Source organism: Palaemon carinicauda, chromosome 13 (assembly GCF_036898095.1).
Source record: "Palaemon carinicauda isolate YSFRI2023 chromosome 13, ASM3689809v2, whole genome shotgun sequence".
Taxonomy (NCBI): domain Eukaryota; kingdom Metazoa; phylum Arthropoda; class Malacostraca; order Decapoda; family Palaemonidae; genus Palaemon; species Palaemon carinicauda.
The window spans coordinates 119,046,025-119,072,079 of NC_090737.1; the positions used below are offsets into that span (position 1 = coordinate 119,046,025).

General features: G+C 41.8%; 1 long non-coding RNA gene across 1 annotated transcript; it reads left to right on the forward strand.

Moving 5' to 3' along the window:
* The first annotated feature begins 478 nt into the window (after positions 1-478).
* On the forward strand, positions 479-3,647 carry LOC137652044 (uncharacterized). The gene is made up of 3 exons (XR_011046164.1): positions 479-953; positions 2,174-2,255; positions 3,546-3,647. It is a non-coding gene; the product is annotated as an uncharacterized lncRNA (long non-coding RNA).
* Positions 3,648-26,055: the final 22,408 nt, after the last annotated feature.

The window sequence follows — 26,055 nt, forward strand, 5'->3', positions numbered from 1 at the left end:
TATTCTTTAGATCATACATTAAAGAGGTAAATGAAACTATAACAATCGTATATTTCTTAAAAAGAAATGGCTACAGTAAAGGTTTACAACTTTAGTTGACCATAACCAGGCAATCATATTATAGTATAGTAGTTTTCAGTCGTCTCTGTAGTCTAGCAATATGGATTAGGAAATGATTATTTGATCTGGTTTTTAGTGACGTAACCAATAGTTTCTGATTTTTGTGTAAAGGAATTATCATCTCCAGTGCACAATTCTTATATAATTTAGATAAATTTTTTTGAAGAACAGGTTAAGAAAATAGTTGATCATAGAAATTAAGTTTGACAATAATTCAGAGGCCAAAGATCAGTAGAAAATGAATGACCACTGAAAAAGCAATTAGATTGAAGTAAGAAACTTGGGCATAATTAAGATAAAGATGAGAATTCCCTTCTTCGACAAATGTTAGGACAGATTGTGTTCCATCTGGCAAGAATGACAGATCTCAGGATAAGGAGCACCAAGGAATGTGTCAAAATTCTTATAAACTAGTGCGTGGGGTAAAACATTCTGGCTCCAAGAACTTTGCAATCTACTTCTTGATATAAATAACTTATATATATACCATGAAAGCATACAGTTGGTAACATATTAATGAAATACCAAATACTTGTGAATTCTAGCCAATGTAAAGAAAAAGAAAAAGAAAACAACATTTTTTTGTTTTGCAAGAGAATTATTAACTGCAAGCATCAAGTGAAGCTTATAGATAGAAACGCCACAGCTAAGAGTATCGACTATTTAGGTTGAAGGATAGTTGAGCAAAATTCACCCGACTTCAATTAGGTGACCCAATAATGAGAAGATAAAATCCAAAATTGAAGAAATTATACAAAGGGCCCACCTGTTGGGCCTATAGGAACAGGACGTTCAAAATTCAATATTGATGACATCAAAGCTTGTTGTAAATGGTGAGTGTCTTAGTACAGTTTTGAATAAATTTTTAATCCTATTGCGGCTACTTAAGAGATTGTTCCCAGGCAGGGAAGATAAGGTGTGTCTATTTGAATATGCAAATCTTGAGGGTTAGAACTAGAAGAATTGTGAATTACAACCAATAATCAGTATACAACGCAAGTTTAGGTTTATGTTGAATCTCAGAAAGGTTAAAGCTTTTAGGGAAAAAAGTACAGAAAGTCCTCAACTTATAAACTTTATAGGTTCTGAGAAGCAGTTTTTAAGTCAATTTTTTTTTTTATTTTAGCCTGTGATAGGCTTCCCCGAATCTACATACGTACTATTTTCAGCTGCAAAATTCAACAAATAGCCCCGTTTCATATTACAAATGTTATCTTGCTTACTGCATTAGGTATGATATCGTTTTACAGTATTTTATTATGAACTTTTGACTCAATATCTTAGATTTCCGTTGGATTTGTGTATCTCCGAATGTTTAAGTTGAGGACCTTCTAAATATTCATGAGTCACATACTGCACAATTGACACTTGATTTTGGGTGTAGTATTTTCAAAGTGCAATCGTTTCCAGGAGTAAATACCCACTGATGAAGTGTTTTGGCTTAATTAGGACATGTACAAAATTAAATTATCCTTAACTAAGAATTTTGAGTTTTCTTAAACATGACTCATAGCACAGAAAATTTTCAGGAATAGTGAACTAATGTACAGAAGATGCATTTAGTTTTAATGAGTTACCCTTATTAAAAGAGGAAGTGTAGTGTCTTGAATGATAGTGAAAATAATTATTTAGATTAGATTTTTATCTGAGAAACTAGAAAATATTTAATTTTACATAGCTTTTGTAGTATGAAATTGCATAGTTGTTTTATATTAAAAAGAACACCTGTTTAATTTAATTGGAGAAATATTTAAACTAAAAAAGTACATACTGTAGATCTTATAGGTAGAACTTAATGACCATTGTCATAATCTACGAAATATTCCAGTAAAATTATATCCTTTTAGAGAATGATGTCTTTAGGTACGTAAGTCAGAGCCTCTTTAATTTAAGTGTTAAGCAGGTCTTTTTATGTTTTTAAAAGTATTAAAAGTAGATTTTTCTTTAAATGTTTAGATGTGTATGAGAAAATACACTTTAAGTGTGTTCCATACCTTTTTAGAGAGCGAGATATTGAAATATCCTTATGCTGTTATTTTTCTTTTCCTTTCAGGCTGATCAAATCAGTAAACTAGATCTAAGAAAATGCATATCATCAGAACGCACATCTGATCATCCTGACTGAGAATGTTAAGGTAAGTCAACGATCAAACTTGAATTTTTTTAAGATTAGGAGCAAATGCAAAACCTTAAGAGGTAATTGATGGTGTAAAGCAGAATATTTAAAGTACAGAATTTGGGACCTGATATTATGCTGTAGCCTATTTGATGTTAGTCTGTGATATATCAAGATTAAAAGTCTTAAAATGAAGTTACTGGCTTATATTCACTGTTAACGGAAAAGTGTAAATGAAATAAATTTTGCCCGGGAGAGTTTTGTGCTTGAAGAATTCAGACTTTTGGACATGGTTAATTTGTAGGATTTGGAAAATATTGTGGATAATTGTATTGCAATTTTCAAAGGTGGTAATGTGTTGAGATGAGATACCAGAGGTTGGCATTTGTCTTTAAATATGACTAATTCTTGATGTAGGGCCGAAGAATATCAGTATTTTATGGTATATCATTGATATTGAAGTAAAATCTGATTGTAGAGGAGAAAGAAACCCAACATAGTACAGTGCTAAAATAAACCTTATGATTTTCATTTTGTTAGAATTATCAAGCAAAATAATGTACATAAAGCATTATTTTTTCAGTTTATGATATCCATAAGTAAACAATGTTATATGGTATGGCATTGAGGAACCGTATATTTTCTTAGTTACTTTTCTTGAGATTTTTGTTCTGATTTAGCTTCCATTGGATAAAGAGCTATACAGGAATACTCACTGGTTATGGTAGACCAAATTTTCAGAATTTAAAGCTTTTTAAAAAAAAAACATTTGTTCAGAGTTGTGGAAATTCCAAGAACAGAAAATTGTAAGTGAACTTAAGCAAGGTCAAAATTCCATAGAAATGTAAGCAGGATGATATTAGCAAGGGGGAAACTTTCCATTTCTTAAACTTTTAATCTGCAAGCTCTCACCTTTGCTTTGGATTATGATCCGTTGCAAAGGGTCTAGAATGATATTTCTGTACCAGATATCTTGATTGATAAAATAACAGTAATAATTATAATGACTATAATCTTAGTACAGAAATTTATTATCAAAACTTGAAACAACTGCCTGTTTACAGTACATTGTAATCTCAGTTTTCTTTTATTGCATGCACATTTACTGTAACAGACTAAATGGAAATTAAATTTATTTTCTTCAAATGAACACTACTGATTACAATGTCATTTGTATTTTTTTTTTTAGTAATAGTGGCATAAATATAAGATGTTTGAGTCCTGGTTGTTACCTCATTGCCCTTTTTTAGAAAGATCAAAGGGTTTCAATGCACATATATGATGAAATTAATTGTATTTCTTATTTCAGAAAATGCTTCCTTAAAAGTGAAATATTTTGGAGCTTACAAAGTCTGTAAGCATCCTGGAGAATTGTCTAGACTGAAAGGTTGTGGAAAGGATCTGAATGTGGAAGAAAATGAGGTAAGAGTTTGATGAAATGAAAATATGCTTCTTTTGGAGGGAAACTTTTTATCTTGGGTGTGATAATGATGCAAGTTTGAATGGAGTCAGAAGTACAACTTGAGTGGATTTTGTTAAAACTTTAAAATGTTTTAAGTGAAGAAAATAGAAGTTTACTGTAATATCGCTATTACTAGTTCTTTGGATATTTGAATATAGTTTTTCTTTAAATAAATCAAATAGTAATTACGTGAATAATTGTTTAAGTTTTTGTGAAAGAAAAGATTTTGAATAGGGAAATTTTTGTCATCTATAATCTATTGTAATCTATTTACTTGTACTTCATCACTGATTGGGGATCAGGGCTAATGCACCATAAAAATTATTATGTATTTGATAAACTATTTTGAAAAAGTAAGTTGGTTAGTGCAACAAGTAGACTATTTTTGAAAATGAACAACCTGTATTTGGGAATTATTTGAGAAATTAATGTAAAGCATAGAATGTCTTTTGTATTCATGATATTTATCTACAATGTGTGAATCTATTGAAGTGATCATAAACTAGTTAGAGCATGCACAAGGGAAAAACGGATTTTGAGCGAAGGGAAAAACGGATTTTGAGCGAAGCGAAAATCTATTTTTGGGTAAGATAGCCATGTCGTCCTGATGGAAGGTTCCTTCAGTAGCTTCCTAGGGTATATTTAACTACAGTGGATATTCCCAGAGAATTAAACTAAAGGTTATCACAGAATTCTAACTTTTGGTGCGAGTACCCTAAAGGTTTCCTTCTAGGATATCGTATATCAACAGGGGACGCATATATGAATACGCCACATAGCTATCTGCACCCCATATAGAGTTAACACTTCGATATGGAAAGGTGGCTGAGTAACTGAGGAGCCGTTCCAAAGTTACTCTCATCCTTGGCTACTTTTGGTACTCGAGACGTAAACAAACTGGCGCCATTGCTAAATGACGTCACGTCCGTCCTCATCTTGAGCTCGGCTCCTACCAATCTCCGCGATACAGTAGGTCAGGGAGGGGCCTGAAAGGCTGGACTAGAATAGACGGGAGGGTCCATCAGGACGACATGGCTATCTCACCCAAAAATAGATTTTTCGCTTCGTTCAAAATCCGTTTTTTGGGCTCAAGCCATGTCGTCCTGATGGAAGTGTACCAGAGAATTAATGTATCGTGGATTTTTTTGTGGTTTTTTTTTAGTAATAGTGACATAAATATAAGATGTTTGAGTCCTGGTTGTTACCTCATTGCCCTTATTTAGAAAGATCAAAGGGTTTCAATGCACATATATGATGAAATTAATTGTATTTCTTATTTCAGAAAATGCTTCCTTAAAAGTGAAATATTTTGGAGCTTACAAAGTCTGAAAGCATCCTGGAGAATTGTCTAGACTGAAAGGTTGTGGAAAGGGTCTGAATTTGGAAGAAAATGAGGTAAGAGTTTGATGAAATGAAAATATGCTTCTTTTGGAGGGAAACTTTTTATCTTGGGTGTGATAATGATGCAAGTTTGAATGGAGTCAGAAGTACAACTTGATTGGATTTTGTTAAAACTTTAAAATGTTTTAAGTGAAGAAAATAGAAGTTTACTGTAATATCGCTATTACTAGTTCTTTGGATATTTGAATATAGTTTTTCTTTAAATAAATCAAATAGTAATTACGTGAATAATTGTTTAAGTTTTTGTGAAAGAAAAGATTTTGAATAGGGAAATTTTTGTCATCTATAATCTATTGTAATCTATTTACTTGTACTTCATCACTGATTGGGGATCAGGGCTAATGCACCATAAAAGTTATTAGGTATTCGATAAACTATTTTGAAAAAGTAAGTTGGTTAGTGCAACAAGTAGACTATTTTTGAAAATGAGGAACCTGTATTTGGGAATTATTTGAGAAATTAATGTAAAGCATAGAATGTCTTTTGTATTCATGATATTTATCTATAATGTGTGAATCTATTGAAGTGATCATAAACTAGTTAGAGCATGCACAAGGGAAAAACGGATTTTGAGCAAAGCGAAAAATCTATTTTTGGGTGAGATAGCCATGTCGTCCTGATGGAAGGTTCCTTCAGTAGCTTCCTAGGGTATATTTAACTAGTGGATATTCCCAGAGAATTAAACTAAAGGTTATCACAGAATTCTAACTTCTGGTGCGAGTACCCTAAAGGTTTCCTTCTAGGATATCGTATATCAACAGGGGACGCATGTATGAACATGCCACATAGCTATCTGCACCCCATATAGAGTTAACACTTCGATATGGAAAGGTGGCTGAGTAACTGAGGCGCCTTTCCAAAGTTACTCTCATCCTTGGCTACTTTTGGTACTCGAGACGTAAACAAACGGGCACCATTGCTCATCCTGAGCTCAGCTCCTACCAATCTCCGCGATACAGTAGGTCAGGGAGGGGCCTGAAAGGCTGAACTAGAATAGACGGGAGGGTCCATCAGGACGACATGGCTATCCTACCCAAAAAAGGGATTTTGACGAAGGAAAAATCTATTTCTGGGGAGAGACCTGTGACGCCCGGCGAAAAAGTCCTTCTTTGTACTTTTTCTGATATAAATCTTCCAAATATACCAGAGAAAATTAAAAGCATGGAATGCAGAGGTTACAACCCTCGCGCGAGCACCTTGTTGGTGTCGTATATCTAACAAGGGCGTTTGTAAAACACTATTCACAGGCTGTCTTCCATTTAGATAATCCCTTCATCAAAGGGGGAGGGCCGTGACAGGCCCTAGAGAATACAGTTGGGTTACCCCACCGACACCCACCACTCGCGCTCACTAGGTCATCCTTCTGCAAGAACATATGGCTTGGCAAGGAAAGGGTGGGTCCGTACAAAAATAATCGGGAAGGGTTTCGCCGGGCGTCACAGGTCTCTCCCCAGAAATAGATTTTTCCTTCGTCAAAATCCCTTTTCTGGGTCGAACCTGTGACGGCCGGCGAAAAAGTACCAGAGAATGCCTTCCAAGCCCAATAAATTAATAACATAATGAGGAGAATACAATCACCATGTACGACAATACTATGATATAATAAAGTAATCGTCCAATTACCAACCAGCCAAATGACATAGGGAACGTAAGGTTAAATAATAATGACGACAAGGAACCAACTGAGTGTCGAATCGCAAAAGGCATCAAACCTTACATGTCTAAGTATATCTAAACATTAAAGGAACGGTAACTACAATAACAGTTAAACCATAGGAATTAAACATGGCAAATATCATAGGGCTAACGAACTACCAAGGAGAGCGGCGACGTGGTGTGAGTGGCGGGTAGGAGGGAGAAGAGAAGAGATGGAAGAAAGGAAGAAGAGGAGATTAATGGGGAGAGATAAGGCTCCCCTCTGCCATCGTTGGGTATTTAAGGGCCTGTAAGATCTTTAGATATTGGCGTTTGACAACCATAGGGAATTTCCAACCCGTATATTTTTTAAAATCATCAAAGTCCCTGTTCTGGAAATCATTGTTGGAGGCATCTACTGTCCGTATATCATGAGCCTGGGGAAATGATTCCGGATTAGTATGTTTAATGAAGTAGAGGATTTGTTGCCTGATACCGTGAATGGAAATAGTACCTCCTTGTTCCCTGATAACCAAGGAGCCAGACGAGCGGGTGGCAGTTCTAGCTAAAAAGGGGCTTGAGAGTGTGACTGTACACGGAGAAAAATCCTGGGGATGAAGAATAATCTTCCGAGAGGAGCACCTATTTTGCGGATCCTTATTTTTTAGCTAGGGAAGCTTTGTCTGGAAAGGAGTACTTCGGCTGAAGGGAGGAAATCTATGTTTTCCGGGTTTCGTGAGAGCTGCTAGTTCTGATGTTCCATCACCTGAGGCCATAGCCGTTAGAAATAAAGTCTTCCTAAGAAGAGTGATATAAGAGCAGGATTCATTGTCCGTGTCCATCGCAAGTTTGAGAACACCGTTCATAGACCAAGAGTCCTTTTGTGGCCGAACCGAAGGTCGAAGCCTAGCACATGTATTTGGGGTTGATGAGAAATAGGAATCAGCTAGGTTAATGTTGAACCCAACAAGGTAGATCTTCTTCAAAGCTGACTTGATGGTGGTTAAAGTGCTAACTGTTAGGCCTTTGTCAAATAGGAACCTCAAGAAAGAGATGGCTAAATGCGGGGACATACGAGTATGGTCTGCACTCTTAGGGGACCTACTAGTTGTTAACGGCCGAATCATATTGGCGAATTGTCGAGTCCCTTTTTGTCCCATTCGATGAAGAGATCGTTTCCGGTTCAATGTTCGCATCTCTACGAGCTGCCAACTTCCTGTAGTCCACAAAGTTAGAGTTTTGGCTATCCTTGAGTAATCTGACACAGTGAGTTTGGATACTCGGGTCAGTTTGAGGAACGGGATCCGGATGGGACTGAGTTTCAACTCGAGGAGGAGAGGAAACCAACTGTTCTTGGCCAGTGAGGTGGTACTAAAGCCACTGCGCCTGGGAAGGAGCGTAGTTTGTGTAAAAGTTTTTAGAAGATTCCCTGGGGGAGATAGGGAAATCTTCTTCTAATGGTTCCAATCCCGGGGTAATGCGTCCATGGCATAAGCCCGAGGGTCCAGGGTTGGGGTCACATAACAAGGAAGTTAGTGATTCATCTGAGTTGCGAATAGATCTACCTGGAGGCCTGGAACGAGCCTGAGTATCCACCGGAATGAAATTATGTCTAGAGACCATTCTGACTCCAGTGGATCCGTCCTGGATAGTGAGTCCGCTCTCACATTCTGGCCTCCCGCTAGGTGAGGTGCTGACAGGAACCAGTTCTCTTCTGTTGCCCAGGCGAAGATAGTGACCAGGATCTGATTCAGGTTGGGTGACTTGGATCCTCCCCTGTTGACGTAGTGTACTGCGTCTGTGCTGTCTGACACTACTCTGATGTGGGTCGACCTCGGAGGAGAGTCTCTCTTCAGGGTCAAGAACACTGCCATGGCTTTGAGAACAATGATATGGGACTGTTTCATGGAGAGTGACCAAGAACCTGAAACATCTGATGTTCGGAGTAATCCCCCCCATCCACTTAGAGACGCGGCTGTATGGAATGTCACTTGTGGAGGTGGGAATTGTAGAGGAACCGATTTGGAGAGGTCCTTCGGTTCGGACCATGGGCGTAGTCTCATTTTCAAGACAGAGGGGATCTTCGAGACCATGTCTCTTATAGGTACTGTAGCTCTCTTTCTCCAAACTCGATTGATGTCTTTGAGTTTGGCTTTTATTAGATCTGTTACTGAAGTGAATTGGAAAAGTCCGAGGATACTTTCTAAGGCTCTTCGGACACCTGTTTGTGTTTGAGAAAATTTTTTGATCTTGGAAATTATTCCTCTTACCTTTTGGAAGGGAGAGACAACGTGTGCTTCGAAAGGTCCCGCTGAATGGCTAACCATTCTAAGCGGACTGATGGTTGCAGGCGAGATTTTTTGGAGATTGACCCGAAATCACAGGTTGTCGAGAAATTGGAATAATTCCTTCGTAGCTCTGTTGCCTTCTATGACCGGCCGGGCCCAAATGAGCCAACCGGCCAGATAAGCAATGATCTGTATCTCTTGGTTCCTGAGTTGTTCTAACACTCTCTCTCCTAGTTTTGTGAATATCCTGGGATCAATGTTGAGGCCAAAGGGCATGTCTTGAACACAAAGGCTTTCCTGCTTAGGCGGAAACCCAGATAAGAAGAGAAGTTTCGAGCTAAAGGCGCAAGATAATAGTCGTCGGTAAGATCGACAGAGGTGGTGACGGTCCTACGGGGAAGTAAGGTCCGTACCTGAGAGATAGTCAACATCCGGAACTTGTCGCAGAGAATGTAAGAGTTTAGCTTGACAAGTCCAGGTCCACTCTCAATGCCGCCAAGCCTTTCTTCGGAATTGTGAACAGGTGGCTTTGGAACTTCAGTGATCGATCCCGTTTGATTGCTTCTTCTTGAGTAACCCTGTGGTGTACTCTTCCAGGATGGGAGTGGATTTCTGGGAGAAGGTCACTGGTGGAGGAGGAGGACCTTGTGGCCATTTTCACCTCAAACCTTTAGAGATTATGCTATGAGCCCACAGACCGAAGGTCCAATGGTCTCAAAAGTGGTATAGTCTACCCCCTACCGGGACCACCGCGTTGTGAGGGGGTGAATCTAGGTACTTTCCTTCTCCGAGCCCCCTTTTTTCTAGGTCCGTCTCGATGGCGAGACTGTCTTCTACTCCTGTAGCTTCCTCTCTGGTGTCCACGAGAGGAGCCTGAGGGTTCGGATCTAGGGCTGTATGCAGGTAAAACATCCCAACGGGGTTGGGCTGTGTACCTGGGGAATCAGTGAGGTAGACCACCTGATGAGGGGGATTTGGATGCATAGACGTCGAATCGGAGGGAGGCTGTGATGACGAGTGGGTAACCGACTATCGATTCCTGTCTGATAGAGGCCTCAGACAGAACGTATTTCCCACAACTAACCCGATCAGACCATCAAACGTGTAGGTCGAATTGGAAGGGCAGATCTTGGAATTATCGTAACCCCCAGACTGACAACATCCTGGTCCAGACAGATCGGGCCTGCCCTTTAGGAAATAATACTGTTACCTTCGGTACCTTGTCTAACCTAACCAAGGCAATCTCTTTCAATCGAATGAATCCGTTGAACTGGAATTCTAGTACCTGGGAGTAAATTCTAGGTCCCCCAGAGGGAGGATGTCTATGCCATCCAGATTTATGGTACCATCTATATATGGAACATGTAAGGCAAATCTCTATGCGTTGTTTTTATCGAAGGAGGTTACTTCGATATGCCTGGGGCTGTAGGGGGAAACTTCTGAGTTCCTGAACGGATCTGACTCACTACCATACTTTTGAGCTCCGTCATAGCCCCTTGGTTTTCCCTAGAATGTGTTGCTTTTAGCAGTCACGGTTTATGCAGGGTAACATGAACATCAGGATCCATTAAGGGTCCTAGGTCGGTGACGTAGGTAATTGCAAAGCTGAAGGCTCAAAATTCATCCCCACCTACCTGCCCGTCCATGGGGTCGTCATCCAACCTTAGAGAGGACACTCTGAGGAGATAGGGACCTCTAGATGGAGCATTTCTTCCCAACCTTGATAACCAAGGGCGGAGAGCCTCTCTTGCAGGCCAGAGAGATTCATCATCATCCTGACGGGAACCATGTAGGCGAACCTTCTGTAAAAGAAAGGGGACATAAGTCTGGATGTTCCTTGAACTTTGGTTAGTGATCCTATTCACAGGCTGGGATCAGCTGTATAACTCATAAAAATCAATTTTAAAGAAAAATCATTTAATGTACTATCTTTTGGGGTATAGTTCGACACTTGTATTCATGAAATGTGACACTGTTGGCGCATCCGCCACAGGTTGGCCACCCCTGACTCAGACGTTCAGAACCGGGTCTAACATTATTTACTGGCTATTAGTATTCTATTGATTCATCTGTTCACTGACCAGAGTTTCAAGGAACAGTAGATAGCCTCTCATGGCATGGTTAGTCTCGACCCGGCCCTTCATTAGAAGGGGCCAACGTTTGGTTCCCAGTACTGAGTGGAAACTTATTTCTATTTGAACACTATGTTGTATGGATATTTATTCATATTTAGGCATAGTTAGAATTGAATATGTATAAATATAGGCATAATCAATTTATTTCTATTTGAACACGATGTTGTATGAATATTTATTCATATTTAGGTATAGTTAGAATTGAATATGCACAAATATAGGCACAATCAATTTATTTCTATTTGAACACTATGTTGTATGGATATTTATTCATATTTAGGCATAGTTAGAATTGAAAATGCATAAATATAGGCATAATCAATTTATTTCTATTTGAACACGATGTTGTATGGATATTTATCCATATTTATACATAGTTAGAATTAAATATATGCATAAATATAGGCATAGTTATGTTCATATATTTTTATTTGGACTTTCAAGAATAACTAATGAATATTACCAACGCAAATTCAAAGTGTCATTAAAGTAAGTACAGTTTACTTTGTATTCATGTTAAATCCTTTCCTTTACAGCAAAACAAGAGATTGGCCCCCCGTGGTCTGAGTGAGCTCTGTCTGTACCGGAGCTCCGGTAACAATCCCCGGTACAAAGGTCCGTCATAGTGACAACGTGAACACCAGAGGAAAACTAATATTAACCTCAATGCTGATCGCCTGTACGATATCCGGTTAAGCCGGAGATTCGATGAAAAGGATCGTAATAACGATATTGTGATTATTTATGAAAAAGGGGTTCATACCCTGATTCTGATCATCTGATTGATCTCTGTTTGTAACGGAGAACTAGTGACAAAGGTCCGTCATCGTGAAAACGTGATCCTCAGCGGTACGATAACATTCTCTAATACTGAATGTTTGTGTTATCTCCAGTGAAGCCGGAGATTCGATGAAAAAGGGACCGTAATAATGAAACTGTGAAGTCTTCATCGGTATCACATTGTTAACTCCGGTTCTGGCCGTCTGCTTGATCTCTGTTTGTACCGGAGATCCGGTAGCAAAGGCCCGTCACCGTGATATCGTGACCGTTCCCGGTACGATAACATTAACCTCAATGAATGATTGTGTTATCTCCCGTGAAGCCGGCCGTAACGGTGTAATTATGATCAAACATGACAAAGGTTCGTGTGTAAAAGGCTTCAGCCGGAGTCCGAGTGCCGGATTTCACCGTTGCACTCCAAAAATCTGCTCCTGAACGTTAACTAGTTCTCACCCAATGAGTATCCATATAGCGGAGCATAACTCAAGGCGGAGCTAAGCATAACTCCGGAGCTAAGGGTGTCGGTATAAAACGACCCCAATTAATGACTCATACACTAACGTACCTATTAATAGTGTTAGCTATATTAACAGTAACCACATCAATAAAAACGTTTATAATATTAAACGTACTATCATCAACTCTGATACTAAGAGGAGGCTTGAATAACTCGTGATCGTATAAAAACGGAGAACGGGAAATTCACCTCTCTTACTCGAGCTAACAAAGAAAACGAGAGAAGCGATAACTCATATCTGTAGAACAGGGAACGAGCAGTCTCTGTTTTCGCTCTCAAGGTTACATAATAAAAAACTAACATCACACAATAAAACAAGAACATTAATAAAATTGATTGCTTTTCTTAGTAATAACCAAGAACGAAGAATAACGTAACAAAAAAACAAGGATATAGTCTAAATCGAAGCCTCTGAGGCGAGAACAAACTAACAGACTAAATCGCTAAACTTTAATTCGCTATTCTTTAAATCGCTATTCTTCGTAGGTCCAAATTGGACTTGCAAGCAAATAAATACCATAGTAAAAATTAATGATAACACTAAAAGGCCATAAAACGTAAGTGATATAACCAAGATGACAGAGTACCAGATGGGCAAAATTAACTAGAATATTTACCGAAGCGAACATAACCCAAAATGGCTGCCGATACCTCGGCAAGACAATCGCTTCCAAAACTAAAAACCACCATATTGGAAACAGAACAAATGCCCGGTACTGTCAAAAGCTGCCAAAACAAACTATGGTACTTAACATTGGTAAGGGTGAAGTATCAACGTCAGTCATGTTGAATTAACGACAATCACTTCGAAAAACACTGGGCAAAACACTTATCAACTTTGCTGGCAAGTCCAAAACAGAAGGATGACCTAGTGAGCGCGAGTGGTGGGTGTCGGTGGGGTAACCCAACTGTATTCTCTAGGGCCTGTCACGGCCCTCCCCCTTTGATGAAGGGATTATCTAAATGGAAGACAGCCTGTGAATAGTGTTTTACAAACGCCCTTGTTAGATATACGACACCAACAAGGTGCTCGCGCGAGGGTTGTAACCTCTGCATTCCATGCTTTTAATTTTCTCTGGTATATTTGGAAGATTTATATCAGAAAAAGTACAAAGAAGGACTTTTTCGCCGGCCGTCACAGGTTCGACCCAGAAATAGATTTTTCGCTTCGCTCAAAATCCGTTTTTTGGGCTCAATCCATGTCGTCCTGATGGAAGTGTACCAGAGAATTAATATATCGTGGATTTTTTCCCCTTTAATCCAAGTGCCAAGGGCTTCGAACAGTATTATAGTACATGTCCTTACCAGAGATTCGATGATGAACTGGTTTCCTGCCCCCCTGGCAGGGAAGTTCTGGTGGACAATAGGAACATCTCAAAGCGATCATTGAAGAACTACTCACCCGGTGGAGAGATCATACTGGTCTCGGAGACAGGACAAAGGTTAATGTTCGAGTAGGAATATTATCAAAGCATCAGTAAGTATATAACATAATTACTACTCACCTGGTGGAGAGATCATGCTGGTCTCGGAGACAGGACAAAGGTTAATATTAGAGTAGGAATATTATCAAGGCATAAGTGAGTATATAACATGAGTACTTATATTATTCTTTAGATCATACATTAAAGAGGTAAATGAAACTATAACAATCGTATATTTCTTAAAAAGGAATAGGAGCGAAAGGAGACGCACATGGTAATAAAATAGACATTTTATTTTTAAGATTGCAGATCATTATGGAAGTAATTACAATAATGATTATAAAATTTATTTACAGTAATAATGAATAATGTACATAGAAATGAAAGACAGTGATCTTGAGTCTGAAAAGAAAAGTTTCGTTTTTAGAAACACAAGTTCCTAGAGGAACGCCAGTCTTTTAAAGTCCAAATAAAAACACTCCATCATGCATGTAAATTTCTATGACATTTCACTTTGGTAAAGAACAGTTTATTAGAAACACTAAGTGTCCATTAAATCACTATGTATCACGATAGGGTCAACGCAGGCACCCGTAGAGTTAGAGTCCCAAGTAACTCACTGTTCTATGCAGATTTAAGCAGCAGGTTTCATAACACTACCTGCAGCTACCACGAAATGTTTCACTTCGTGCACTTGTTTTGCGTAGTGCTTGAAGGAAACGCGCGATAATTTCCAGCCTGTAAAGCTCTTGAGGCTTTCAAAATCCATACTCTGGAAGAAATTCAGAGAAGAAGCGACTTTCCTAGGATCGTGACCTGCGGGTGTACTGTCAGGATCCGCTCTGCGAATGAAGTAGGTGATTTTCGCTCTTAGTTGTTTCAGTGACAGGTCGCTACCCGATGTTTCTCCTTTGAAGAGTTGTCGTCCACCGAAGTCTGAAGTTCTTCGAAGATACTGTAGACCTTAAATCTCTCCACTGGGCATAGAGAGACATTGGGCATAGAGAGACATCTTCCTTCAGGGGGCAGATTCTCCAAGGGCCCCATCTCTTGGTGGGTAGTTCATTCTTGGCAAGAAATGTCGGATCGGGGAAGAAGGTAAGATCTCCTGTCTCGGCGAACAGGATATGACCCTCTTCTCTTGATAATCCCACTATTTCAGTGACTCGGGCTCCTGAGGCGAGAGCAAAAAGGAAGATAACTTTTTGAGTCAGGTCTTAAAGAGGGCACGAATCGTTGTCCAGGCTAGAAGCAAAATGGAGCACCTTGTCCAGGGACCAGGAGATAGGTTTTGGTGGAGGTGCTGGGCGTAGTCTAGCGCATGCCTTTGGCAGTTTATTGAAGATATCACTAGACAGATCAATCTGGAAGGCGTATAGGAGTGGTCTAGTCAAGGCCGATTTACAAGTGGAAATCGTGTTGGCCGCTAGGCCTTGTCCATGAAGGTTAATGAAGAAGGACATGCAAAAATTCATGGTGATTTCCGTAGGATTTTTTGCCTTGATGAGAACGAAGGAAACCCACTTTTTCCAGGAAGATTCGTACTGCCTTCTGGTAGACTCTGTCTTGTACTCCTCGAGGAAGTCTAAGCTTTTCTTCGAGATCCCAAACCTTTTCTTTGCGGCTAAGGAGAGAAAATCATGAGATGAAGGTCCCTGACTTTCAGTGATGAAGCGAAGACAGTCGACTTCTGTACTTGTTGAGAGAGGACTGGGCCCGATAGGGGGATCAGCGTGGGCTGCAGCTCCAGGACCAGGGGATACCAATTGCTCCGGGGCCACTTGGGAGCCACTAGGGCCGCTGTCCCTTTGAAGGTTCTCAGTTTGGATAGGACTTTCAGCAGAGGGTTGGGAGGAGGTAACAGGTAGATCTTGGACCATCTGTTCCAATCTAGGGACATGGCCTCCACCGCTTCTGCCTTGGGGTCCTCGTACGGGGCCACATATCGAGGAAGTTGATTGTTGTCGCTCGTCGCGAAGAGATCGATCTGAAGTTCTGGGACTTGGTGAGAGATGAAGGAGAATGATCTTGCGTCTAGAGACCATTCCGACTCTATTGGGCTTGGCCTTGATAGAGCGTCTGCTGTCACGTTGCGGAATCCTTGTAGGTGAACTGCAGATAGGTGCCATTTCTTCCTTTCTGCCAAACGAAAGATAGGGAGAAGCACCTGATTTATCTGGGGCGATCTCGAGCCCTGACGATTGAGACATCTGACTACCACCGAGTTGTCCAGAGTCAGACGGATGTGGATCGAGGGAGGCGGGGAGTTTCTTCAGGGTGAGAAGAACCGCTATGGCCTCCAAGATGTTGATGTGAAACGTCTTGAATAGGGGAGACCATGTTCCTTGAACCTGCTGTTGGTGGGAGTGACCTCCCCAACCCTCCAGTGAAGCATCCGTGTGGATGTTGATCGATGGAGGCGGGTGTTGAAGAGGGATGGACCTTTTCAGGGCCTTTGCTTCTGACTACGGCTTTAAAAGTAAGCGAAGTCTGTTCGGATATTATGCTGTAGCCTATTTGATGTTAGTCTGTGATATATCAAGATTAAAAGTCTTAAAATGAAGCTACTGGCTTATATTCACTGTTAACGGAAAAGTATAAATGAAATAAATTTTGCCCGGGAGTGTTTTGTGATTGAAGAATTCAGACTTTTGGACATGGTTAATTTGGAGGATTTGGAAAATATTGTGGATAATTGTACTGCAATTTTCAAAGGTGGTAATTTGTGTTGAGATGAGATACCAGAGGTTGGCATTTGTCTGTAAATATGACTCATTCTTGATTTAGTGCCAAAAAATATAATTATTTTATGGTGTATCATTGATATTGAAGTAAAATCTGATTGTAGAGGAGAAGGAAACCCAACATTGTACAGTACTAAAATAAACCTTATGATTTTCATTTTGTTAGAATTATCAAGCAAAATAATGTACATAAAGCATTATTTTTTCAGTTTATGATATCCATAAGTAAACACTGTTATATGGTATGGCATTGAGGAACCGTATATTTTCTTAGTTACTTTTCTTGAGATTTTTGTTCTGATTTAGCTTCCATTGGATAAAGAGCTATACAGGAATACTCACTGGTTATGGTAGACCTCATTTTCCGAATTAAAAGGTTTTTCGAAAAAACATTTTTTCAGAGTTGTGAAAACTCCAAGAACAGAAAATTGTAATTGAACTTGAGCAAGGTGAAAATTCCATAGCAAAAATGTAATGAGGATAATGTTGGCAAGGGGGAAATTCTCCACATCTAAAGCATTTAATCTGCAAGCTCTCACCTTTGCTTTGGATTATGATCCGTTGCAAAGGGTCTAGAATGATATTTCTGTACCAGATATCTTGATTGATAAATTAACAGTAATAATTATAATGACTATAATCTTAGTACAGAAATTTATTATCAAAACTTGAAACAACTGCCTGTTTACAGTACATTGTAATCTCAGTTTTCTTTTATTGCATGCACATTTACTGTAACAGACTAAATGGAAATTAAGTGAATTTCCTTCAAATGAACACTACTGATTACAATGTCATTTTTTGTGGTTTTTTTAGTAATAGTGGCATAAATATAAGATGTTTGAGTCCTGGTTGTTACCTAATTGCCCTTATTTAGAAAGATCAAAGGGTTTCAATGCACATATATGATGAAATTAATTGTATTTCTTATTTCAGAAAATGCTTCCTTAAAAGTGAAATATTTTGGAGCTTACAAAGTCTGAAAGCATCCTGGAGAATTGTCTAGACTGAAAGGTTGTGGAAAGGGTCTGAATTTGGAAGAAAATGAGGTAAGAGTTTGATGAAATGAAAATATGCTTCTTTTGGGGGAAACTTTTTATCTTGGGTGTGATAATGATGCAAGTTTGAATGGAGTCAGAAGTACAACTTGAGTGGATTTTGTTAAAACTTTAAAATGTTTTAAGTGAAGAAAATAGAAGTTTACTGTAATATCCCTACTACTAGTTCTTTGGATATTTGAATATAGTTTTTCTTTAAATAAATCAAATAGTAATTACGTGAATAATTGTTTAAGTTTTTGTGAAAGAAAAGTTTTCAATATTAAACTTACCCGATGATCATATAGCTGTCAGCTCTGCTGCCCGACAGAAAAACCTACGGGCGGAATACGCCAGCGATCGCTATACAGGTGGGGGTGTACATCAACAGCGCCATCTGTCGAGTAGGTACTCAAGTACTCTATGTCAACACAGAACCAATTTTCTCTCTGTCGTGTCACCGGCAAGACCTACTGAATACGCTCTTGATTTTCTGGATTGATTTTCACGTTATTTGGTGAAGTATTCTCTCTAGTTATTAGCTATCGCTGTGCAGAAGTTATCTTCAATACTTTCTTGCATTCTTTTTTGAATTTGGATTAATTGTTGACGACTTGGATAGATTTTGGATTCCCCCCTTTGACTAATTCAAGATGTCTGACCCTTCTCAAGTCCCCAAGTACAGGAAATGTAGCGCTAGGGACTGTTCAAGGCGTCTTCCGAAGGCCTCTATCGATCCGCACACCGTTTGTTCCAATTGTAGGGGTAAATCCTGTCAATTGGAAGATCGATGTGAGGAATGCGCTGGGCTTTCGGAATTCGGGTTTCAAGAATTCCTGAAATATGCACGTAGGCTAGAGAAGGATAGGATCAGGAGGAGTTCGTCTCGCTCAATTGATTTTTCCTCTCCCCATGCCCCTCAACCTATTCCTTCCCCTGTAGTGGTTGCACCCGACCCCCCTGCTAGCTCTCATCAACCTTCAATGGCAGATATGATGCGTGCCATTCAGGCTCTAGGTGAGAGAGTCGAGTCATTGGCGAATGACCGCAATCAACTCATGGCTGACGTCAGAGAGTTGAAAGGTAAAAGTGCAGTGGGAAGTGAAGTGAGTGTCAGTGCAGTGAAAAGTGTCAGTGTTACGCATGAGGGTGCGTCTGTACGTGCCTGTCGTCCTCCCAGTCCGGGACCTCTTGCATGCTCCCAAGCCCAGGGGAGAAGCAATGTCGTACGACCAAAGGGTTCGACAGGCTTTAATCAGCGTACAGACGTACCCTCCGTGGTTTCGGACGTATCTTTCCGAGATCGTCCCACCCACAAGAAGGCGAGTGAGCCCATTTATTCCTCGTCTGCTGAAGAGGTTTCTAGACAGAAACGATGGACCAAGGTCTCACGGCCTCTTAAACGTAAGGTCCCTTCCGAGCTAGTCCAACGGCCCAGGTGTAGCCACTGGGTCAGTTCGGACTCGCTGCAGTCATCCGACGACTGCACACCTCCCAAGAGAGGCAAGGTGGTACCGCAACAGGCAGTAACTCCGTCTGTTGCCGCTCCCGCTGTTTCAGACCCTCAGTCACAACGGACAGTAGCTCCGTCTGTTGCCGCTTTTGTAGACCGTAAGTGGTCTTTACTGCAGTCTATGCAGACTCAGTTAGCTGCGGTTATGCAGGAGTTTCGTGCGGAGAAGGTTAACGCTGCACCCGTTAGCCTACAACCTGCCACGGTTGTGCGCCCAGCTGACGCTGAGGCTGCCTGCTCCCACACTCCGACTGCGGAGAAGGTTGACGATGCACCCGTTTTCCTACAACCTGCCACGGTTGTGCGCCCAGCAGACGCTGCGGCTGCCTGCTCCCACACTCCGGCTGTGAGAGCTCCTCCACCCATGCGCAGTCGACCCTGCCAGACGCTTGCTGACGCTCACAGACGCACGGAGCACTCCGTTGCCGTGCGTGAGCTACCACAACAACAGGAGGGTGGAGTTAGGCTGCCGTGTTTTGACGCGGTGCGTCAGCCTCCGCAACCCACGGTGGTCTCCGCTATCCTTCCACAGTCGGCAGTAGACTCCTTGCGCACCCACCCAGCTTTGGTTGTTGCCAGTTCTCAGACTGACCAACAGTGGCATGATGTTGGGTCCAGTGCAGCCACGCATGCACCCGTGCTGCCGGACTCAGCCGTCCAGCCCACTCCGTTGCCTCTTCCTCCTCAACATTCAGACGATGGTATCTCTGATGATGACGAAGCTGCACATCTTGACGACCAACACTCTGACATCGAAGAACCCAAGACCACGCCTCCCTCCTTAGACTTTAGGAAAGTGCTTGCGCTCTTTAAGGATTTGTATCCAGACCAGTTTGTGTCTGCAGCACCACGCTCACCTCCCTCTGAGTTCGCTTTAGGCATGCAGTCAGCAGCTCCTGCCTTTACGAAGCTCGTACTCGCTCGCTCGTCCAAGAGAGCTTTAAGGGTACTGGGAGAGTGGTTGCAGTCTAAGAAGCAGTTGGGAAAGACTTCCTTCATGTTTCCCCCGGTCAAGCTTGCTTCCAGATCTAGCGTCTGGTATGCCACGGGAGAAGTTCTCGGCTTGGGAGTTCCTGCCTCTGCCCAGGGCGACTTCTCAAGTCTAGTAGACTCTCCCCGCAGGCTGGCTATGAGACGCTCCAAGATTTGCTGGACCCCTTCGGACATGGACCATCTTATGAAGGGAGTTTTCCGCGCTTTCGAGGTCTTTAACTTCCTGGACTGGTGTTTGGGAGCATTGAGCAGGAAGACCTCCCCTTCGGATAAGGAAACTTCCATGCTCATCATGTCCTGCATGGACAAAGCCATTCGGGATGGTTCTAGTGAGCTTGCGGCTTCTTTCGTGTCTGGGGTACTCAAGAAGCGAGATCACCTTTGCTCCTTCTTATCAGCTGGAGTCACCCCATGGCAAAAGTCGGAGCTGATGTTCGCTCCACTCTCTAAGTGTCTCTTCCCTGAAGAGTTGATCAAGGAGATTGCTGCCTCCTTGATCCAGAAAGACACCCATGACCTGGTGGCTTCATCCGCGCGCAAAGTCACACCTTTGCCCTCTGTACCTAGACCTAGGATGGACACGCCAGCTTCTAGGTTCATCCCGCCCTTTCGTGGCAGAGCCTCCAGCAGAGGAGGTGCTCGTGCCGGAAGTCAACGTGGGAGCAAAAAGAAGAGTTCCAAGTCCTCTAGAGGCAGAGTCTGACTGCCATCCTCTTCAGACAGCAGTGGGAGCCAGGCTCAAGAACTACTGGCAGGCCTGGGAGAACAGGGGCGCAGACGTACAGTCTGTGAAGTTACTCAGAGATGGGTACAAGATTCCATTCTTACGCAAGCCCCCTCTAGCAACGACTCCCATCAACCTCTCTCCCAGGTACAGAGAGGAGGAAAAGAGGCTAGCTTTACAGCAAGAGGTGTCTCTCTTACTACAAAAGGGAGCGGTAGTCATAGTCCGGGACCATCAATCCCCGGGCTTCTACAACCGCCTCTTCTTAGTGCCGAAGAAGACAGGAGGGTGGAGACCGGTGCTAGACGTCAGTTCTCTGAATGTCTTTGTCACAAAGCAGACGTTCACCATGGAGACGACAAAGTCGGTTCTAGCATCGGTCAGGAAGGAAGACTGGATGGTCTCGTTAGACCTAAAGGACGCGTACTTTCACGTCCCCATCCACCCAGATTCCCAACCTTTTCTAAGGTTCGTTTTCGGGAAGGTCGTCTACCAGTTCCAAGCCCTGTGCTTTGGCCTAAGCACGGCACCTCTAGTTTTTACCAAACTGATGAGGAATATTGCCAAATTCCTGCACTTAGCAAACATCAGAGCCTCCCTCTATTTGGACGACTGGCTTTTAAGAGCGGCGTCAAGTCGTCGCTGTCTGGAGAATCTACAGTGGACTCTAGATCTGACCAAGGAATTGGGTCTCCTGGTCAATATAGAAAAGTCCCAACTCGTCCCATCCCAAACTATAGTTTACCTAGGAATGGAGATTCAGAGTCAAGCTTTTCGGGCTTTTCCGTCGGCCCCCAGAATCAATCAAGCCCAAGAATGCATCCAGTCCATGCTGAAGAAGGACCGGTGTTCTGTCAGACAGTGGATGAGTCTGATAGGGACGCTTTCATCACTGGACCAGTTCATCGCGTTAGGGAGACTTCACCTTCGCCCCCTTCAATTTCACTTAACTGCTCACTGGAGAAAGGACAAGACGCTAGAAGCGGTCTCAGTTCCTATTTCCGAGAAGATGAAGTCGTCACTAACTTGGTGGAAGAACAACATTCTCCTCAGGGAGGGTCTGCCACTGGCTGTTCAGACCCCCGACCACCTTCTCTTCTCGGACGCATCGGACACGGGCTGGGGTGCGACGTTGGACGGTCGGGAATGCTCGGGCACGTGGAATGCGGTTCAAAGCGAGTTACACATCAACTGCAAGGAGCTTCTGGCAGTTCATCTGGCCTTGAGAAGCTTCAAGTCCCTCCTTCTAGGCAAGGTGGTGGAGGTGAACTCCGACAACACCACAGCACTGGCGTACATCTCCAAGCAAGGAGGGACTCATTCGATGAAGTTGTACGAGATCGCAAGGGACCTCCTCACCTGGTCAAGAGATCGAAACATATCCCTTGTAACGAGGTTCATTCAAGGCGACATGAATGTCATGGCAGACCGCCTCAGCCGGAAGGGTCAAATCATCCCAACAGAGTGGACCCTTCACAAGAATGTATGCAACAAACTATGGGCATTGTGGGGACAACCCACCATAGATCTGTTTGCAACCTCGATGACCAAGAGGCTCCCAAATTATTGCTCACCGATTCCGGACCCAGCAGCTGTTCACATAGATGCCTTTCTTCTGGATTGGTCCCATCTAGACCTTTATGCGTTCCCCCCGTTCAAGATTGTCAACAGAGTACTGCAGAAGTTCGCCTCTCACGAAGGGACAAGGTTGACGTTGGTTGCTCCCCTCTGGCCCGCGAGAGAATGGTTCACCGAGGTACTGCAATAGCTAGTAGACGTTCCCAGGACACTTCCTCTAAGAGTGGACCTTCTGCGTCAGCCGCATGTAAAGAAGGTACACCCAAGCCTCCACGCTCTTCGTCTGACTGCCTTCAGACTATCGAAAGACTCTCGAGAGCTAGAGGCTTTTCGAAGGAGGCAGCCAGAGCGATTGCTAGAGCTAGGAGGACATCCACTCTCAAAGTCTACCAGTCGAAGTGGGAAGTCTTCCGAAGTTGGTGCAAGTCCAAATCAGTATCCTCAACCAGTACCTCTGTAACTCAGATAGCTGACTTCCTGTTATACCTAAGGAAGGAAAGATCCCTTTCAGCTCCCACGATCAAGGGTTACAGAAGCATGTTGGCAGCAGTCTTCCGTCACAGAGGCTTAGATCTGTCCAACAACAAAGATCTACAAGACCTCCTTAAGTCTTTTGAGACCACGAAGGAGCGTCGGTTGGCCACACCAGGTTGGAACTTAGACGTGGTACTAAGATTCCTTATGTCAGCAAGGTTCGAGCCACTTCAATCAGCCTCTTTTAAAGATCTCACTTTGAAAACTCTTTTCCTCGTCTGCTTAGCAACAGCTAAAAGAGTCAGTGAGATACACGCCTTCAGCAGGAACATTGGATTTACATCTGAAACGGCTACATGTTCCTTACAGCTTGGTTTTTTAGCCAAAAACGAACTTCCTTCTCGTCCTTGGTCCAAATCGTTTGAAATTCCAAGCCTTGCTAGTTTGGTTGGAAATGAACAAGAAAGAGTACTGTGCCCAGTAAGAGCTCTTAAGTACTATTTGAAACGGACTAAGCCATTACGTGGACAATCAGAAGCTTTATGGTGTGCCATTAAGAAACCTTCTTTACCAATGTCGAAGAATGCAGTTTCTTATTATATCAGACTTTTAATTCGAGAAGCTCATTCCCATCTGAATGAGGAGGACCATGCTTTGCTGAAGGTAAGGACACATGAAGTTAGAGCTGTCGCAACTTCAGTGGCCTTCAAACAAAACAGATCTCTGCAGAGTGTAATGGATGCAACCTATTGGAGAAGCAAGTCAGTGTTCGCATCATTTTACCTTAAAGATGTCCAGTCTCTTTACGAGAACTGCTACACCCTGGGACCATTCGTAGCAGCGAGTGCAGTAGTGGGTGAGGGCTCAGCCACTACATTCCCATAATCCCATAACCTTTCTTTAATCTTTCTCTTGAAATGCTTTTTATTGTTGTTTTTTGGGTTGTCCGGAAGGCTAAGAAGCCTTTCGCATCCTGGTTGATTTGGCGGGTGGTCAAATTCTTTCTTGAGAAGCGCCTAGATTAGAGGTTGTGATGAGGTCCTTTAGTATGGGTTGCAGCCCTTCATACTTCAGCTCCTAGGAGTCGCTCAGCATCCTGTGAGGATCGCGAGGCTCAGTAAGGAAGACGTACTTAGAAAGGCAGAGTAATTGTTCAAGTCGACTTCCTTACCAGGTACTTATTAATTTTATGTTTTGTTATTTTGAATAACTGCTAAAATGAAATACGGAATACTTAGCTCTTAAGGTTAACATATATGCTGGTCTCTACCCACCCCCCTGGGTGTGAATCAGCTATATGATCATCGGGTAAGTTTAATATTGAAAAATGTTATTTTCATTAGTAAAATAAATTTTTGAATATACTTACCCGATGATCATAAATTAAAGGACCCACCCTTCCTCCCCAATAGACACCCAGTGGACCGAGGAGAAAATTGGTTCTGTGTTGACATAGAGTACTTGAGTACCTACTCGACAGATGGCGCTGTTGATGTACACCCCCACCTGTATAGCGATCGCTGGCGTATTCCGCCCGTAGGTTTTTCTGTCGGGCAGCAGAGCTGACAGCTATATGATCATCGGGTAAGTATATTCAAAAATTTATTTTACTAATGAAAATAACATATTTTGAATGGGGAAATTTTTGTCATCTATAATATATTGTAATCTATTTACTTGTACTTCATCACTGATTGGGGATCAGGGCTAATGCACCATAAAAATTATTGGGTATTCGATAAACTATTTTGAAAAAGTAAGTTGGTTAGTGCAACAAGTAGACTATTTTTGAAAATGAGCAACCTGTATTTGGGAATTATTTGAGAAATTAATGTAAAGCATAGAATGTCTTTTGTATTCATGATATTTATCTACAATGTGTGAATCTATTGAAGTGATCATAAACTAGTTAGAGCATGCACAAGGGAAAAACGGATTTTGAGCAAAGCGAAAAATATATTTTTGGGTGAGATAGCCATGTCGTCCTGATGGAAGGTTCCTTCAGTAGCTTCCTAGGGTATATTTAACTACAGTGGATATTCCCAGAGAATTAAACTAAAGGTTATCACAGAATTCTAACTTCTGGTGCGAGTACCCTAAAGGTTTCCCTCTAGGATATCGTATATCAACAGGGGACGCATGTATAAACACGCCACATAGCTATCTGCACCCCATATAGAGTTAACACTTCGATATAGAAAGGTGGCTGAGTAACTGAGGAGCCGTTCCAAAGTTACTCTCATCCTTGGCTACTTTTGGTACTCGAGACGTAAACAAACGGGCGCCATTGCTAAATGACGTCACGTCCGTCCTCATCCTCAGCTCAGCTCCTACCAATCTCCGCGATACAGTAGGTCAGGGAGGGGCCTGAAAGGCTGAACTAGAATAGACGGGAGGGTCCATCAGGACGACATGGCTATCTCGCCCAAAAGTAGATTTTTTGCTTCGCTCAAAATCCATTTTTTGGGCTCAAGCCATGTCGTCCTGATGGAAGTGTACCAGAGAATTAATGTATCGTGGATTTTTTCCCCTTAAATCCAAGTGCCAAGGGCTTTGAACAGTATTATAGTACATGTCCTTACTAGAGATTCGATGATGAACTGGTTTCCTGCCCCCCTGGCAGGGAAGTTCTGGTGGACAATAGGAACATCTCAGAGCGATCATTGAAGAACTACTCACCCGGTGGAGAGATCATACTGGTCTCAGAGACAGGACAAAGGTTAATATTCGAGTAGGAATATTATCAAAGCATCAGTAAGTATATAACATAATTACTACTCACCTGGTGGAGAGATCATGCTGGTCTCGGAGACAGGACAAAGGTTAATATTAGAGTAGGAATATTATCAAGGCATAAGTGAGTATATAACATAATTACTTATATTATTCTTTAGATCATACATTAAAGAGGTAAATGAAACTATAACAATCGTATATTTCTTAAAAAGGAATAGGAGCGAAAGGAGATGCACATGGTAATAAAATAGACATTTTATTTTTAACATTGCAGATCATTATGGAAGTAATTACAATAATGATTATAAAATTTATTTACAGTAATAATGAATAATGTACATAGAAATGAAAGACGGTGATCTTGAGTCTGAAAAGAAA